General features: G+C 34.0%; 1 long non-coding RNA gene across 1 annotated transcript in view; it reads right to left on the bottom strand.

The window, feature by feature from the left end:
- Positions 1-17,050, bottom strand: part of LOC129492098 (uncharacterized) — a 41,960-nt gene extending 24,910 nt beyond the window's left edge. The window contains exon 1 of the long non-coding RNA XR_010120403.1: positions 16,935-17,050. This is a non-coding gene — a long non-coding RNA (uncharacterized lncRNA). The remainder of the gene's footprint in view (positions 1-16,934) is intronic.
- Between the last annotated feature and the right edge of the window lie 603 nt (positions 17,051-17,653).

The raw sequence follows: 17,653 nt of genomic DNA, 5'->3' as shown, positions 1-17,653 counted from the left end.
TTGCCAATTGTTACGATTGAAACTTCCCTGGCATTAGGAATGGTGAAGGATTCTTTGTTTGTTTTGTATAAATTCGTACTACGATTATTAGAAAAAGAATGTGTAATGAGAACACCGCTTCTAGCTTTTAATTTTTACATGAGGTTTACACCTGGAACTTCATTATACATTTTAAATATAGCCCTACGATTGCTTGAATTAATAACTATTTGGAATTCCAACTAATGAAAAATGATTTTACATTAGTTTTGAATTAAGGATATATCAGTTATCTCAAAACACCCTTCATAGTTTGTGTGTGTTATGTAAATAAAAAAAAGGTGTAAAACATACTGAGATTTTTCTGCTCAACCTTTACATTTTAAAGAATTTGAGAAAATAAAAACTCTTTTTAATCAATTATCTTACTGATAAAGCCTTGGATATAAATTAGTACCTACCGATTAGATGTACTTACAGAGATTTGAAAAGTGGAATTGAGGTGGGGTGGTGATCACTCTGGGACTGCTGGTAGTTATAACCGTCTAGCAAGCTCATGAATTTCTTCTAGCAGTTTCTGATGCTCATTCTGCATGAAGTTCCTGTCTTGGATTTGATGAAACAGTGGCTGTAGAGGCAGCCTGTTCATATGGGTCATGAAGCTGAGGATTCTGTCTTTAGGTGAACATTCTTCAGCCTATTAGTGTTCAGAGGCTGCAATGGCAAAGTCTGAAAGATTGCTCCATGTATTTCTAAGAATAATTCTAAGATGGCCTGACTTAAAACATGCTTTTCGAACATTGTACAATTTTTATGAACTCCATGCTTCCTATATTAAATTTATTTTTGGACAGAGTCACCTAGCACAATTTTTGTTTCATCTATTGAATTCAGATTTACAATATCTATTTGTGAGTTATTGATTTAGCTATTTATTAATAAAAATGCGAATGTAAAAATAAACTATTCTTAGAGTTAGCCACTTAAAGATAATATTGATATAAAAAATGTTATTTTTTCTCTAAGGAAGCCGCTTCAATTAAACTTTTATGTAAGGATAAGTTTTAGTAGCCATTAATTCCTAGTGAAAATGTTTCATATTGCTAACATAAGCACCTTTATATAATTACTATCAGGAAGAAGTCTTTACAACTGAAAAACTGCAGAAAGATGAAGTTTTGAATTGCACTTACAATGCCTTCAGAGAAGAATACTATACAACAAATTTATGTTGACCATGTACTGCTACTACTTATATCATGATGCTGAGGAAAAATTATTTCATAATCCTAATTCTGAATGTCAAGTCATTTAATAATGATTTATTTGTCACTTCATAATTATACAACATTATTCATTTTTAAATAAGTATAGAGTATTGATAATATATGGACTTTGAAAATTATATTTAGGAAGGATATGTGCTATAAAAGAAAAAATATGGAACATTTTATTTTCTTTAGCTTTATTATTTTGAAACCTTAAATGTGAAATTTTGTTTTCGAGTATCATTCTGTGCTCAAGTCTACATACTTTAAAGTGAATTCAAGTTTTACTCTCTGTTCACATAGCAGGCATCCTAGAAATAACTCTTTAAGGGCATTTAATTCTTCTCAGTGCTCTACTTAACAGGAATACAAAAAGGATTCAGAAGTTTGCTAAAATGTAATATTTTATATTTCTCAATATACATCTTAATGCCCAGTAGCATTATTAATTATTATATTTTGGATGACTTCCAGGATTTTTTTCATCTTCCATCTCAAAAAATGTAATACTAGAATTCTAGGTTTGAATTTCTTTACGAATTATAACTACTGCTTGATTTCTGTAGGCCTTTCCAAATTCCATATCAATGAAAAATACTAGAAGATTATTCTATAACTCTCCCTCTACTTTTTAAGTCAATATATACCAATAAAATTGGGCATTAGAATGAACATATTAAAGAAAGAACACAAAGCATGGCCGTGTGAAATACAGGGTATAATTAGTGATTGAAACCTATCTTAGATTTTCTTTACATCAGTAAGGTGACTATGCCTGGTATCTCTAATATTCTAATGTCAAATTGCTTTAAAAAATACAATTTCCTGTTAGAAAGTGAATTGGCATATTGTGTTTTCCTACAAATCCTTAATACTAGACAAGTGAGTAACATATGTGTAAAAATTCTGGCAGTGTGTTTAGGTTAACCGATTATATTTACCTTTAATGTTAAGCCAAATTAAATAAAATTCTAGTATTTCACAATTATTGGCTTATAATGTAGTATTCTTATTATTAGTTATGCGAAGTACAACGTTTAACACTTTACAACCCTAGCCTATTTTTATTTCATTGGTCTTTATGTTAATATAGGCATGGACAGATGTATGGATGCATATAATAGATATTTTCTGTACTACCTGAAATATGAGGGCAGATTTTTGATTATATTTCCATAATGTATAGTTTATCATAGTGTCATTCCATAAATACATGATTAATGAATAAATAATAGATATTTGCATCTCCTATATGCAAGATATTATACTAAATCCTGTGGATTTGACATTAGCAAAATAGAGAATTCCTGATGCCACAAAAGTTGAAACAACTAAGAGTAGAGACCATATTAAATTACTAATCTTCAATGTGTAACATTCTAATAAATTGGAAAGTATAAAATAATGTTTAACAATCATGATTCTGGGAAAGTAGAATAAAGTAGACAAGTATACCCTTCTGCCTAAACCAAAATCCTAAGATTAGTTAATCAATGCACTGAACAGGCAGTGACAGAGAATCATTCCTGGGATGAGAAACAAGTTGAGTCCTATTATTAACCAAGCATATAGCCTTGAGAGTTTCTAGAGTAGGAGAGGATGTGAAACCACCAGGGTTGAGGAGAGTAAGCTTGAAAGATTGAGGATGAAAATTTCCTAGGGTTCACAGAACAAATACCAGAAAGGAGAGAGCTGTGTAAAGAGAAAAATCCCAAGGGATGTGTAGAATCCTCTGGAAGTATTCAGCAGAGGACTGATTGGTGCATTCATGTGGAAAATGCCTCAGATGAGGGAAGAAGTACGCAGTCTCACACAGGGCATGGTATAGAACCTGTTCCCACCAACCAGACAAGACTATCTCAGAATTTATAGGGCATTGGATATAGTACTCAAAGGGCATTCCTTCAGTAGTTGGGAGTAATTAGCCTAAACCTGAATGCCGCACTGGTCCAACTTAAAATATCTTGTAAGCAAGATTTAAAAGGATAAAACTTGTTCTAATGACTTATTTGCATCCCAGGAAAGAGCACAAAGCTATTCAATATCAAAAAAAGCAAAATTCACAATGTCTAGTATCTAATCGAGGATTATGAGGCTAAAAATATCAGCAAAATTCAATTTATTATGAGTTGAAAAATTAATCAAAATTAAACCAAAGCCTACACAGATGTTCAATTAACCAGAATAGGACATGAAAACCCTTATCATAACAGTATTTCTAATGTTTGAAACATAAACTATTGTATGCAATATATAAAACAGAGTCATAATAAAATTCTACAAAGGAAAGATAAAATATTTGTGATTAATGATACAATGTTGGAATTAATGACAGAATCAATATTGTAGACAGAAAAGATAAGTGAACTTTTAGGCATTGCAATGAAAAAATATAAAGAGAAAAAGTAACTTAAGAATATTATTTAACTGTAGGAAATCTTGAGGAAGCATATATGTAAATAGAGTCCATGAAGAAAAGGCTAGAGGAGTAGTGGCAGAGAAATATTTTAAAAAATAATGGTCAAACGTCTTTCTAATTTGATGAAAGTTATAACCACAGAGAGTCAAGAAGTTTAACACTTCCCATGCACAATAAGCATGAAGAAAATTAAACTGAGTGGCATCATAATTAAGTGGCTCTACTAAGGAGAAAATCTTTAAAATGACCAGAGAGGAAACACATGTTTTTTACAGAAAAAAAAAAAAAAAAAAAAAAAAAAAGATGAGAATGTCTGTAGATTCTGCATTGGAAAGAATGCAAGAGAGTGGAGGAATATTTTTTAAGATAAAGAAAAAAATTACGAAACTAGAATTTTGTATTCCAAAGAAAACAATAATTATGTAACAAAACTTGCAAGCACACAAAAAAGTCTTGTCAGCTGGGAATTTCATATCCAACAAAAAACATCATTCAAATTTGAAGGGGCAATAAAAAATTACACAATTGAAAATTCATCTTCAACAGTCCACGTTATAAGAAATGTTATAGGCCGTCCTTCTGGCAGAATGAAAAAACATGGTAAAAAGATGAATTTACATAGCATTGGCAAAAGTAACAGGGTTGAATATAAAATATTTCCTTCCTACCTAAATACTTTTAAATAATAAATGGCTATGTAAACACAATAATAAAAATGTATTGTCAGGTCTATAACATAAGTACAAGTAAATTATATGACCATCATGGCATAAATTATAAGAGGAAAGATACAAAAGTAAATATTTTTAAATTCTTACGCCATATGTGAAATGTTGTAATGTCACTTGAAGATAGACTATTTATTGGTTGTCCATGTCACCAAGCAATATGTGGCATAAACACTGCAAAATATGCGACAAATGCTTTCTTGCCTCCTATCAGTGGGGATGATTATTGAACAGAACATAGAATATGAATGTCCAGAAATAAGACTGTGGGACCATCCTCTTAAGTTAATTGAAATTATTTGAACATCTAATACGTTACAGCACTATGATTAATCAAATTTGTCAAAGCATACATCCCTATAACAACAGAACTGAAGAATTTAAGACTTGTATGATGTTCTTGAGTAGTTCTGTAAAGTTTTGGCTGTAGTTGAGATGCACTGGTATCATAGAAAAGCATACTGACAGTTGAAAATTCTGTTTTCAATTACACTGATGATATGCCTCAAGCTATTCTGTAATTGCATGATTTAAGAATTGATTTTCACTGATGTGACCAAATTTTTCCAAAGTAATGCTTAATAGAAAGCTGAAAACTGTTGCAGCCCTGCAATAAGATAGTTTACAAGTAATTACCAGAATGAGTCACCCTTCTGGAAGCAGAAGCAACATTGATTTTTACTTCCTTTAAGGATTTAACTTTTTGTTTCTTTTAACTTATCTGAAAACCTTCAATAATGAAATTGTGCTGACTGAACATTTCATCATGAACATGTAAGGTAGTGACATACGGGAAAGATGATTCCCTTACTTCTTTCAAAATATATTTGAAAAATAAGGGGCTGAAGATAAATAATTTGTAATAAACTTTGTTAAGATGTCAAACTTTGTTGGCATCTTAAATTGTGTCAAGATGCCAACTCTATTTTCGGGTGAAATTGCTTTGTATTATTTTTTAAATTATAGAGAAATAGTATATAGATAGATCAATGTCAAAATTAAGATCAAGCTGTATGCCTCAGCTTTAACCCATTCTTAATGTTTAATTAATTTTATCACTAGTTCCACATAAATGATAAAACCAGGAAACCCACTTCATAGAATCAAAATAAGTTTTTTTCATTGATTGCCTCTAGTTTTATTTCATAAACTTACTTCTTATGGTATAAGCTTTTTTACGACAAAAGTGTGTCTAGACATAGATGAGGCGTAAGCTAAGTCTGAAAATCATGATAAAAGAGACTATTTTAATCTAATTAGTATGTTTAAGATTACATTTAACATTTTCTATAAATGACATGAAATATGTTTTTATTTTGTATTTTACTCAAAGCAGTAATTTATATTCTATCTATCTATCTGTCTGTCTGTCTATCATTAGGCGATAAACAAATACTAAGGCATTTATCTTTCTGGGGCTCCTTGGTACTATCTCTTTGAAGAAGGCTCTTCATTAGGCCAACAAATTTGTATCACACAGACCTATACGCCAGGCATTAAGTTAGCTACTAGGAATACTGACAATAAATTCAAAGTCATTCATCTAGAGAAATTTGCAGCAAATGTTTTGTGGTAATAATAATAATAAAAAAACTAACACAATTTTCCTCAGTAATTCTTTTCTAATTCACTTATGGGCCAGTGTTGGTAGCTCTATGGAAGAAATAATTGTATAAATAGTACTTATATAATCTCATCATTGTAGCTGTATGGAAGAAATAGTGATAAGAATAGTACTTATATAGTCTCATAATTATAATTAAATGTACAGATGATTTAATTGTAGTAATACACCCTTCCTCTTGATTTAGTATTTATGAATGACTTTACTATTTCCTAGCTCTATGAATTTGTTTATTTTACTTAAACTTTCTGGTTTCAATTTCCTTTCCTGAGAAATAAGGAAAACAATAACTCATCACAGAATAGTTATGAAAATAATGCAAATCAGCTTAGAATAATGCCTGATGCATATATCACTAAATGCCAGATATTATTTTTATTTATCATGAAATACTATCACTTTTAATTTTTTAAAAATCAAATGTATAGGCAAATAATAATAGCTGTTGAATATTAAAATTGTGTTTATATTTATAAAACAAACAAAAAATAAGCACTGTAAATATTCAAATGCCTCTTTCATAGGTTTGCCCCCATACAAAAGCATTTTCTACTCCTCATCAAAACATCCTTCTGAAATTCTATAACACTACATATCATAAAATTTACTTAGTAATCATCTAATAATTTTACTGTCATCATACCTTTTTTCTATGTTCTATTTTTGCTTTTTATGGCAATTCTGCTTTCCCAACTGGATTTTAAGATATTTGGAAGCAAGTAATAGGTCTTATTCTTTCCTATCCTCCTAATATAAATATATTATTAACTACTTAAACATTTCTTGACTTTATTTTTAATAATGTTAAACTGTGAAAAACTGCATGAAAGAACTGATCTACTATAATGAAAACACAAGAGTCTCATGGAAGATATTAATCCTTGGATTCTATTTGAAAAACAATGAAAAAATAATGCTGGTTCAACGTATGGTTTATCTCATTTTTTTTTTCCACAGTGGCTTATGAGAGAGTTGCTATTTTCCTTATTTTACTTGTGAAGAGCTTGAGGCTCATAGAGGTGAAATATTTTGCTTACTGTTGCATAGCTAGACAGAGTGAGAGTGCAGGACCAAAAGAAAAAAAAGTTTATCAGACTTGAAAGCTTAAAATGTCCGTTAAAAAAAATCTCTAACACTATGTAACTTACACATCTCCATTTTCTTAAGCCTTTCATTTTTTATTTTAACAAATATTCTGGGATATACATATCAATACTCACATTCAAATTTTATAGAAAGTAGCAATGAAACATTTATTCTGTGTCTCCATTTTATAATAAAACAGAACTTTATCTACTCTAGCTGGAGAGAAATGCCTATGTTAAATATTTTTATAATTTTATCAAGAAGACACTGATGGGAACAAACAAGCTGACAAGCTTGTTTCTGAAATTCCGCTAGGAAAGGCTTTCAGCAATGGATCATTCAAGTTTATAATTTCATTGTTTTCCATACATCTTCCTCACATTCTATCTCTGATCAAAGGGTCATGTCTCCATCGCATGGCTTAAAATTAACTGTGTGAAACCAAGCTCAAGTACTAAAAGTTAAATGTAAAATAAAAAATAAGACATGTATGCAAGAACAAGTTGAAGAATAAACTTCACTTTCATGTGCAGAATCTTCTTATCTTCAGCCAGATGAACTGGTGTTAAAACATTTGCCATTTAGCAGAATGTGTTGCTAATGAAATAATGAAGATAGAAACTCAATGATTTCCTATAGATTTTGTTCTCTCTGACTGTTCTCTAAATTTGAAATGTTTTGGAGCTCTGTATCTTCAACTACATGATGCTCATAAATATTATTTTGCATATTTCCAATACATCACTTAGAACATATCGAATCATGTATTATATATTATGACAACTCGTTCTTAAATTAGTGAACAATGAAGACTTCTCCAGGCTTAAATATAGCTGCCACGCCTATATTCTATCTTCCCATTCTGCCATCGCCCCTCAGACAAAGCTGCTTTATTTTCCCCGACTACATCACATTCCTTCCTTCTTCTATGCTTTTATACAAGCTTTTCCTTCAAAATTTAAATGTCCTCTTTTCTCACTTCCCTTTTCTTTCTAGCAAGATATTTATCCCTCAAGATCAATTTTATATGCTGTAGTAGTTATGACTTTATAAACACTCATAGAATTATACCTCTGCCATAACTTTTGACTTATTTTGATGTGGATATTATTAGGTTGGTGAAAAAGTAATGTGGTTTTTGCAATTACTTAAAAATGGCAAAAACCACAATTACTTTTGCACAAACTTAATAGCTATGCTTTTTTGTTTCTATTTTTGCCTTTTTCTTTGCCTAGCATCCTGTTTTTCTAACGTGTACCAGTTGCTTTTCCATCCTGACTGTCTTCAGCCTATCACCATCAATATCCTGTCTTCTTCCCCTTTGTTGAGTCATGTACGTTATGAATCCACAACAGAAAATCATACTCTGTGTAGCCTGCAGTGACTGGGATTCGGGAATGTGGTAGCAACAGGACCAATCAGAGACTTCCCTGATACCGATGTAGGACTGCTGGGAAAGAATTAGCTGAACTAGAAGCAATGTTATTCTGGGGCTGTCAGTTGTCTGGCCTTCTGGCTGGTGAGTATCTACAGGAAAATAAAGCCAGGTGAGGTGAAGAGGAGCCTTCATGCCACTATTACACTGATAGATCCAGTGTAACAATCTGGAATCCAAATCCATCTCTGGACTTTACAGGTTTGTAAAATCCCATTTCCTTTTTGACAAGGTTAACCAGAGTTGAATTTCATTATTTTTTATAATCAGTTGTGTTCTGATGAACAGAAATTATTAACAGGAGGGCATTTAAATACATAGTTAGGGAACAAAAAGTAGCAACAACCATTCTAGCCCTGACATGCAAGTTTTCAAATGATTAGAAACTAAAAGTTTGAAAGGTTGTACCTTAATTTGTTTTCTAGGTATTTGTTTTCTAGGTACTTTGTTTTCTAGGTAACACACCCAATTGGGTGCCTTTAGGGTATTTGATAGAGAAAAGTGAAGGACAGGTGTATTTGTGTTTCATTATGCAGTATTCAATAGCTTTTGGAGGAAGGGGACACACTTTGGCTCAGGTTGGCTCTTCTAATGGTTCTTCACATCTTTATTCAGACTTCCTTTTTATCTGTTCCAGCTATCCTAGGTTGGGCTGAAGATCAGACAATCAAATACCCCATGGGATACACAGCAGTCATGATGTTTGCCTCAGGTAGTTAGAAATATTTTGCATGCATTTCTGGATAATGAAGATCCACATGAAAACCAAGGCACAGGTGTATGGAGAATGATACATTTCACCATTTCACACAGAGCTCTTGCACTTGACACACTGGAACTAGTAACTGAGCAAAATGAAATTCCTTTTTTTTTTTTTTTTTGCAGATGACAGTGATTTTGATAGTTTATGACGTAAAGATAAATTAATGTAGTGATGTTGGAGTTTTACATATGGAAACATGAGTCTATTTACATTTACTTATTATGACAGCAAATAGAATGGAAAATTATTATTTCCCTAGTACATCTTTTATATCCAGTAGAGAACATCAGGCCCCCATAAAACAGGGCTATGAGGAGATTAGGAGCTGCTCTTGCCTATTTTTGTCCAATTACTGCTGAGTCCCAAATGCTGTTGGCCCTGAGCGGGGTTAGCTTATGGCTTATGGCATGAGTCAGGCTAGTTATCCTAGGACATGTCTCTGAATCTTTGGTCCTGACTACATGTTTTTAACAAAGATTGAAGCAAGGACACTGGTAGAGAAATTGTCTCTTTTTTGGGGGGTGGGAGGAAGGGGAAGAAGTAAGGGGCAGAGCTGTTAGGGCAGGAGAGTGTTTAGCTAGTGGGATTGTGGCTACCCTTTTTCTGCAACTTGGAGAAACCATGTCTATGGAATGATTCCAGGTTGTGAAAGACACAGAAACCAGAGATGAAAAGACGGTTTATGATGGCATGCCTTTTATTCCTGTTTAAAACAAACACCCTCCAGCTGTATTTTAATATACATTCATACTTGAACCTTCTGATTATTATTTTAAATAAATAAATTTGGAATACAATTAGACTAAAAATCTTCTTCGACTAAAAATCATCTGTAGGCTTGGAGATGGAAATATGTGTTGCTAATAATTATATCCCCAGCAACTAGCATTATGTCTGACACTATCAATGCATGGTAAACTAGTGAACAAATGCAAATGCATAAGCTATTATTGAACATGCTTAGGTAGGATCACAAAATTAATAAAATTATTGTTCAGATGAAATTTCTATTTCTCACCTTTCTAAAAATAACACTGCTATTTCCCATAGTTACAATCTTATGTGTCTGATAAGTTTTAGTTTCAAATTGTATGTATGTGTCAAAAGGTATAAGGTACATATATTCTTTTTTCTTTTATAATTAAAATTATCCACTTTATAAAATTATAAGTAAGTACAGTGAAAGAAAAGAAGGAAAACTAAGGGATAGAATAAAAGGAATATTAAAGGTCAAAATGTGGTTTCTTGACTTTATATGAGGGAACATTACTAATCATTATTACTGTTTACTAGAGTTACCAACATTTTAGAATAATCAGAAATAGGAAAAGAGAAATTACGGCTCCTTTTTAAAAGTTAATTTTTAAAGACTTGTACTTTAGTGGTTTATATTATTTAATTTTGCTTTCATTGAAAACAACTTTAACCTATAAATTGAAAACAATAATCCTTGTCAACCAAATTGATTTAGAAAAAATTATTGGTGAAACAGGTCACTAACGTTTTTAGTAAACGTAATTATATGAGTAATTGAAAAGTGTTATATTTTGAAAAATGAAATTCCAATATTGCACTACATAGCATGGTGATTGGAGGTTCTAATACATCTTAGTTATAATGCAAATGTATTTTATGAAAATATATATGGAATATCACTTTAATGTAACCTTTATTCATTAATTAAAAGCTTATTTTGTGCTAACTCATTTGTATTTAAATGTATTATATATTTCTAGGAGAATAAGATAGGCTTAATAATATCAGTTAATGTGGCTCTAATGCAATTACATTACATATAATATTTTTATTAAAAATTTTTATCTTCAAAGAGTTTCTCTTAGAATTTCTGTACTTAGAAGTATTTTCTTTTGTATGCTAAGAAAATGTCACTGATTCTATTTCTTCAACTTTATGATTTGCTATTAAAATATAAGTGCCATGATTAAAATATACCCACTATTTGAATTACAAATATCGCATGATGTGGTGGTTATAAAACAGAATTTAAGGTCACTTTCTCCAGATTCAAATTGTCTCCTCTTCTTACTACTTGCCTACTATAAGATAATCTTTGTAAACATCATTTTTCTAAAATACAAAGTAGTAATAAAAATATCTTTTAGAATATACTTGTATGAATAAATGAGATTATAAATGTAAGACATACGGAAGATCTTTTATTGCTCTGATGTCTACATATAAAAGTTGAAGTAAGATGAATGTCTGTATTTCTTGTTTTTCCTTTTTTTAAAACTTCAGAATGAAGTTACGGGACTTCCATTTCCAGGAAAATGGAGTAGATGTACTTTTCCATATTCCTCCCACAACTTACAACTTGCAATCATGGTTATTATATAAATATAAAATAGGCCAGGCGCGGTGGCTCACACCTGTAATCCCAGCACTTTGGGAGGCTGAAGTGGGTGGATCACAAGGTTAAGAGATCGAGACCATCCCGGCTAACATGGTGAAACCCCATCTCTACTAAAAATACAAAAATTAGCGGGACATGGTGGCACGCACCTGTAATCCCAGCTACTCAGGAGGGTGAGGCAGGAGAATCGCTTGAACTCGGGAGACAGAGGTTACAGTGAGCCGAGATTGTGCCACTGCAATCCAGCCTGGCGACAGAGCAAGACTCCATCTCAAAAAAAAAAAAAAAAAGATACAGTTGTATAGACAGAGAGATTTATCTATCTCTATCTATCTATCTATCTCTATCTATCTATCTATCTCTATCTATCTATCTATCTCTATCTATCTATCTCTATCTATCTATCTATCTCTATCTCTCTCTCTCTCTCTCTCTATCTCTCTCTCTCTCTCTCTCTATCTCTCTCTATCTCTCTCTCTCTCTCTCTCTATCTCTCTCTATCTCTCTCTATCTCTCTCTCTATCTCTCTCTCTATCTCTCTCTCTATCTCTCTCTCTATCTCTCTCTCTATCTCTCTCTCTATCTCTCTCTCTCTATCTCTCTCTCTCTATCTCTCTCTCTATCTCTCTCTCTCTATCTCTCTCTCTCTATCTCTCTCTCTATCTCTCTCTCTATCTCTCTCTCTATCTCTCTCTCTCTATCTCTATCTATCTCTCTCTCTCTAGCTCTCTCTCTCTAGCTCTCTCTATCTCTCTCTCTCTAGCTCTCTCTATCTCTCTCTCCAGCTCTATCTCTCTCTCCAGCTCTATCTCTCTCTCTATCTATCTCTATCTCTATCTCTCTCTATCTATCTCTATCTCTATCTCTATCTCTATCTCTATCTCTATCTATCTCTATCTATCTCTATCTATCTCTATCTATCTCTATCTATCTCTATCTATCTCTATCTATCTCTATCTATCTATCTATATCTATCTAATATATATATATATATACACACACACACACAAAATGCTAAATGTTGTAGAGAAGACAGCCAGCAAGGGAACCAGGTAGCCAAGAATGACACAGTTGTCAGTTCTTTATTTTTTTCTTTGTTTATTTTCTTCATATATCTCAGACTTACAGTCAAAGAAGCTGTCAATCTGGGAATGACAACAGGCACTCCAACTAAATCCTTTTCTCTATAATCAAACCCTAGGTTAAAGGCAACACAGCAAAACAGAAAACTTTTAGTCCATTTGCACTGTACCATACCCAAGCACATCAGGAAAAGCTGTGCTCCCCCACCTGCTACATGTCAGCAAAGGCTAATTGGTGAGCCTGGATTTCTATCCTTGTAAAATTGTGAAGAACTGCCCGTAGACACTCTCCGTGGTAGTAGCAGAGAAGGCCAAAGAGGGAGCCAAAATTTCTATCCCCACAGGCCAGGAATGACGCTCTTCTTTCTACTGTTGGATGACACCAGAGGCAGCCTGGTGGGGAGTCTGGACCTTTGCTATTTCAGAATGGCAATGAAGCCACCCCCACAGCAAGATGAGAGTAAACGGCACTGGGGAGCCAGAACTCCCACCTCTACTTGGCAGTGATGAGGAACTCTTTCCCATTAAGCATCAACAAAGGTTTAATTGGGAACCTATTAATAGATGTCTACCTCCACCACGCATTAATGAGACATTCATTCACCTGTTGCAGACATGAAAAAATAGCTCAAACAGATGGTTTAAATATAATGTAGAATCTCATAACTAACATGAAAATGTCCACGTTTCAATCAAAGATTACTTGAAGTACCTCAAATCAGGAGTTATGTTGTGATAAATAATAAGAAACAAATATTTTTGTCTTTGACCCCATTTCCTGGCACATGGTTCCTGAAACCAATAGAATCTCCAAAGTGATGTTTTTGTACGCTAGTGAGATGACTGATGGCTGAGGCCTCCTTGATAGCCTAAGAATGGGGGTGTGTTGCCTGAAGAATCAACCATTTGATTAAAGGGTTTGAACTTTTTAGTCCCATTTTTGACTCTAGGTACGGGAGAGGGGCTAAAACTTGAACCAATCACCAATGACCAATGATTTAATCAATTATACCCTATGCAGTGAGGGCTCCATAGAAAAATAAAAGATTGGGGCGTGGAAAATTTCTGGGTTGCCAAACACATGGAGAGTGGTGTGCCCAGGGAGGACAGAGAAGCGCTCCACTCCTCCCCCCATACCTTGTCTTACACATCTATTTCTTCTATTTCTGAAATGTATCCTTTTATCGTCTGGGTAAGGGTGGAGTGTTTTCCTGGGTTCAGTGAGTCATTTTTAGCAAATGATTGGGCCTGAGGAAGGGGTTGTGGAAAACTTCAATGACTAGCTGATTGGTGAAACACAGATAACCTGGACTTGTGATTGGCCCCCGAAGTGGGGAAGCAGTCTTGTGGGACTGAGCCGTTAATCTGTTCCATCTGATGCTACCTCCAAGTAGAGAGTGTCAGAATTGAGTTAAATTGTAGGGCAATCAGATGATGTTTAAAAACTGGTTAGTGTGGGCCAGGCTTGGTGGCTCAAGCCTGTAATCCCCCAAAAAAAAGAAGAAGAAGAAAAAATAAGTATCCAAATTGAAAGGGAAAAATAAAAATCATCCTTTTCTGCAGATGATATGATCATATACCTGGAAATCCCTAAAGACTCTACACAGAACACTATTATAACTAACTTAAAAAGTCAATAAAATTACAGGATACAAAGTTAACATACAAAAATCAGTGGTGTTTCTATACACTAACAACAAACTTTAGAAACGGAAAACCAAGAAACAAGCTCATTTAAATTAGCAACAATAACAACAAGGAAATACTTAGAAATTAAGAAATAAAAGACCTGTACCCTGAAAATTGTAAAACATTACCAAAAGAAATTTTTCAAAAGACACAAATAGAAAGACGTTCCGTGTTCATGGATTGGAAAAATTAAAATTGTTAAAATTTTCACACTACCCAATGCAATCTACAGATTCAATGTCATCCTTATCAAAATCCCAATGGCAATTTATACAGAAATAGAAAAAACAATTCTAAATTCGCATGGAACTACAAAAGACCCTGAATAGCCAAAGCAATTTTAAGAAGAAAGAATAAAGCTGGAAGCATCACACTGCTTGACTTCAAATCATATTACAAAGCTATAGTAATCAAAACCGTACAGTATTGTCATAAAAACAAACATCTAAATCAGTGGAAAAGACTAGAGAGCCCAGAAATAAGCCCATACATTTATGGTCAATGTATCTTCTACTAGGGTGCCAAGAACACATAATGGGTATAGTTCCTTAAGAAAAAAAAAAAATGGTGTTTGGAAAACTGGTTATCCACATGCAAAAAAAAGAATTAAATTGAACCCCTATCACACACATACAAAAACCAATCTATAATGAATTAGAGACTCAAACACAACATGCAACTGTAAAACTCCTAGAAGAAAACATAGGGAAAAAGCTTTTTGACAGTGGTCTTGGCAATATGTTTTTGGATATGGCAACAAAAGCAAAAATAGATATCCAGTATTACATGAAACTAACAAGTTCTGCACAGCAAAGGAAGCAATCACCTAAATCAAAAGGCAACTGATGGAATTGGAAAAAGCATTTGCAAACCATTCACCTAATAAGAAGTTAATACCCAAAATATATAAAGAACTTACACAACTCAGTACCAAAAGTATAAATAACTGAATTAAAAATTGGGCAAAGTACTTAAATAAACACGTATCAAAAGAAGAAATTCAGATAGTGAACAGGCATATGAAAAAGTACTCAACATCTCTAATCATCAGGGAAATGCAAATTAAACCACGATAAAATATCACCTTACACCTTTAGGATGACTATTATTAAAAAGACAGAAGATAACAAATGTTGATGAGGCTGTGGAGAAAAGAGTATGTTTTTCCCCTGTCTTTTCAAAGGGACTTTCTCACAGAAACAGTTCATGATTAACACCCCCTCTTTGCGTCTCAACACAGCAATCAGGTTCCCACCCTGCCATGCCACTGAAGCTATTCTAGCAGAGGTCACATCTAGTCTAATTGCCAAATCCAGTCAATAGGTCTTAGTTCTTGTTTCAGTTCTTAATTCTGCAGCATTTGACAATAAATTATCCATTCCGAAAAGTCTTTCAATTCTTGTCTTACACAACCTTATTCTCTAGATTCTTATTTAGCTTCCTGGCCATACTTTTTCAGTCTTACTTGCTGTGTCCTCCACCTCCCCCTTCCTGAGTTACTGTTAAGTGAATTGCAGTTCAAAAACAGGATGCACATTATGGCACTATTTGTGATGTATTAGGTATACATAAATATGTTACTGGATAGAGTTGTCCAGGTTCTTGCCCTGTTGAACGAAGAATTGAACAAAATGCAGAAACAAAGTGACAAAAGAAAAAAGCAAGGAAAAACAAAGAAACTGGAGAATGGAGCAAGGAAAGGTAAGCACAGATTTATTGAAGATAATTCACAGAGTGGGAGCGGCTGTAGCAAGCAGATCAAGAGCCTCTCCAATTAGGGTTTTTATAAAGTCAAAATAACTTGGCAACACCCCTAGGTGCCCTTTAGTGGCCTCCAATTGGTTATACCCTATGAAAGATGGGCCTGCAACCCAACAGAGGCTGAAGGGGAAACTTCTGTCTTATCACAAGAGCGAAGATGTGGCCTGTATGCTGCCTAATCTTGCCTAGAACTGGCTGCACCTGCTATTCCTTTGCGTAGAACTGGCTGCACCTGCTAGTCCTTTGCCTAGAATTGGCTGCACCTGCTAGTCCTTTGCCTAGAATTGGCGGCACCTGCTATTCCTTTGCCTAGAACTGGCTGCACCTGCTATTCCTTTGCCTAGAACTGGCTGCACCTATTATTTTTTGCTTACTTATGCCTCAACCCTTATCTATCCTAATTCCCTATTTTTCTTCCTCAGATATATTATACATAGATATTTAGAGTGTACACATAAAAGTTGTGTTTATGTGTAAGATAAGTGTGAAATATAAATATGTATATTGTATATGTGTATGTGTATATATGATACATATGTGTGTCAAAATGTTAGGCAATGGAAATAATCTGTGAATTTCACTTTAATCATTTTTGTATCTCTTGAATATGTTTGTAATTATTATTTATAACTCTAAGAATCAATGTTATTACTCCGTTTTCAGACTGCTATAAAGAAATACCCAAGACTGGGTAATTTATGAAGAAAAGAGATGTAATTAACTTACAGTTCTGCAGGCTTAACAGGAAGCATGACTGGGAGGCCTCAGGAAAAATACTCGTGGTGGAAGGCGAAGGGGAAACAAGCACTTCTTTACCATGGCAGGACAGGAAAGAGACGGGGAGATGGAGGAAGTGCTACTGACTTTCAAACAACCAGATCTCGTGAGAACTCACTAACTCTCACAAGTACAGCAAGGGGGAAGTCCGCAGCATGATTGAATCACCTCCCATCATGCCCCTCCCCCAACAGGTGGTAATTATAATTCCAGATGAGATTTGGGTGGGGATAATAGAGCCAAACCATGTAAGTCAATAATAAATTATCCACTAATGCTTATAAAAAAAAAAAAATCCCAGCACTTTGGGAAGCCGAGTGGGCGGATCACGAGGTCAGGAGATCAAGACCATCCTGGCTAACACGGTGAAACCCCGTCTCTACTAAAAATACAAAAAAATTAGCCGGGCGTGGTGGTGGGCGCCTGTAGTCCCAGCTACTCCGGAGGCTGAGGCAGGAGAATGGTGTGAACCCGGGAGGCGGAGCTTGCAGTGAGCCGAGATCGCGCCACTGCACTCCAGCCTGGGCGACAGAGGGAGACTCCATTAAACAAACAAACAAAAAAAAACTGGTTAGTGTGGAAAATCTCCCCCTACTCCAATACACATTTTGGTGACCAGAAATGTTCTGTGTTGAGTGAGAGTATGGGAGAAAAACAGTTGTTGTTTT

This window comes from Symphalangus syndactylus, chromosome 1 (assembly GCF_028878055.3).
Source record: "Symphalangus syndactylus isolate Jambi chromosome 1, NHGRI_mSymSyn1-v2.1_pri, whole genome shotgun sequence".
NCBI classification, from domain to species: domain Eukaryota; kingdom Metazoa; phylum Chordata; class Mammalia; order Primates; family Hylobatidae; genus Symphalangus; species Symphalangus syndactylus.
This window is presented reverse-complemented; position numbering and strand designations above follow the sequence as displayed.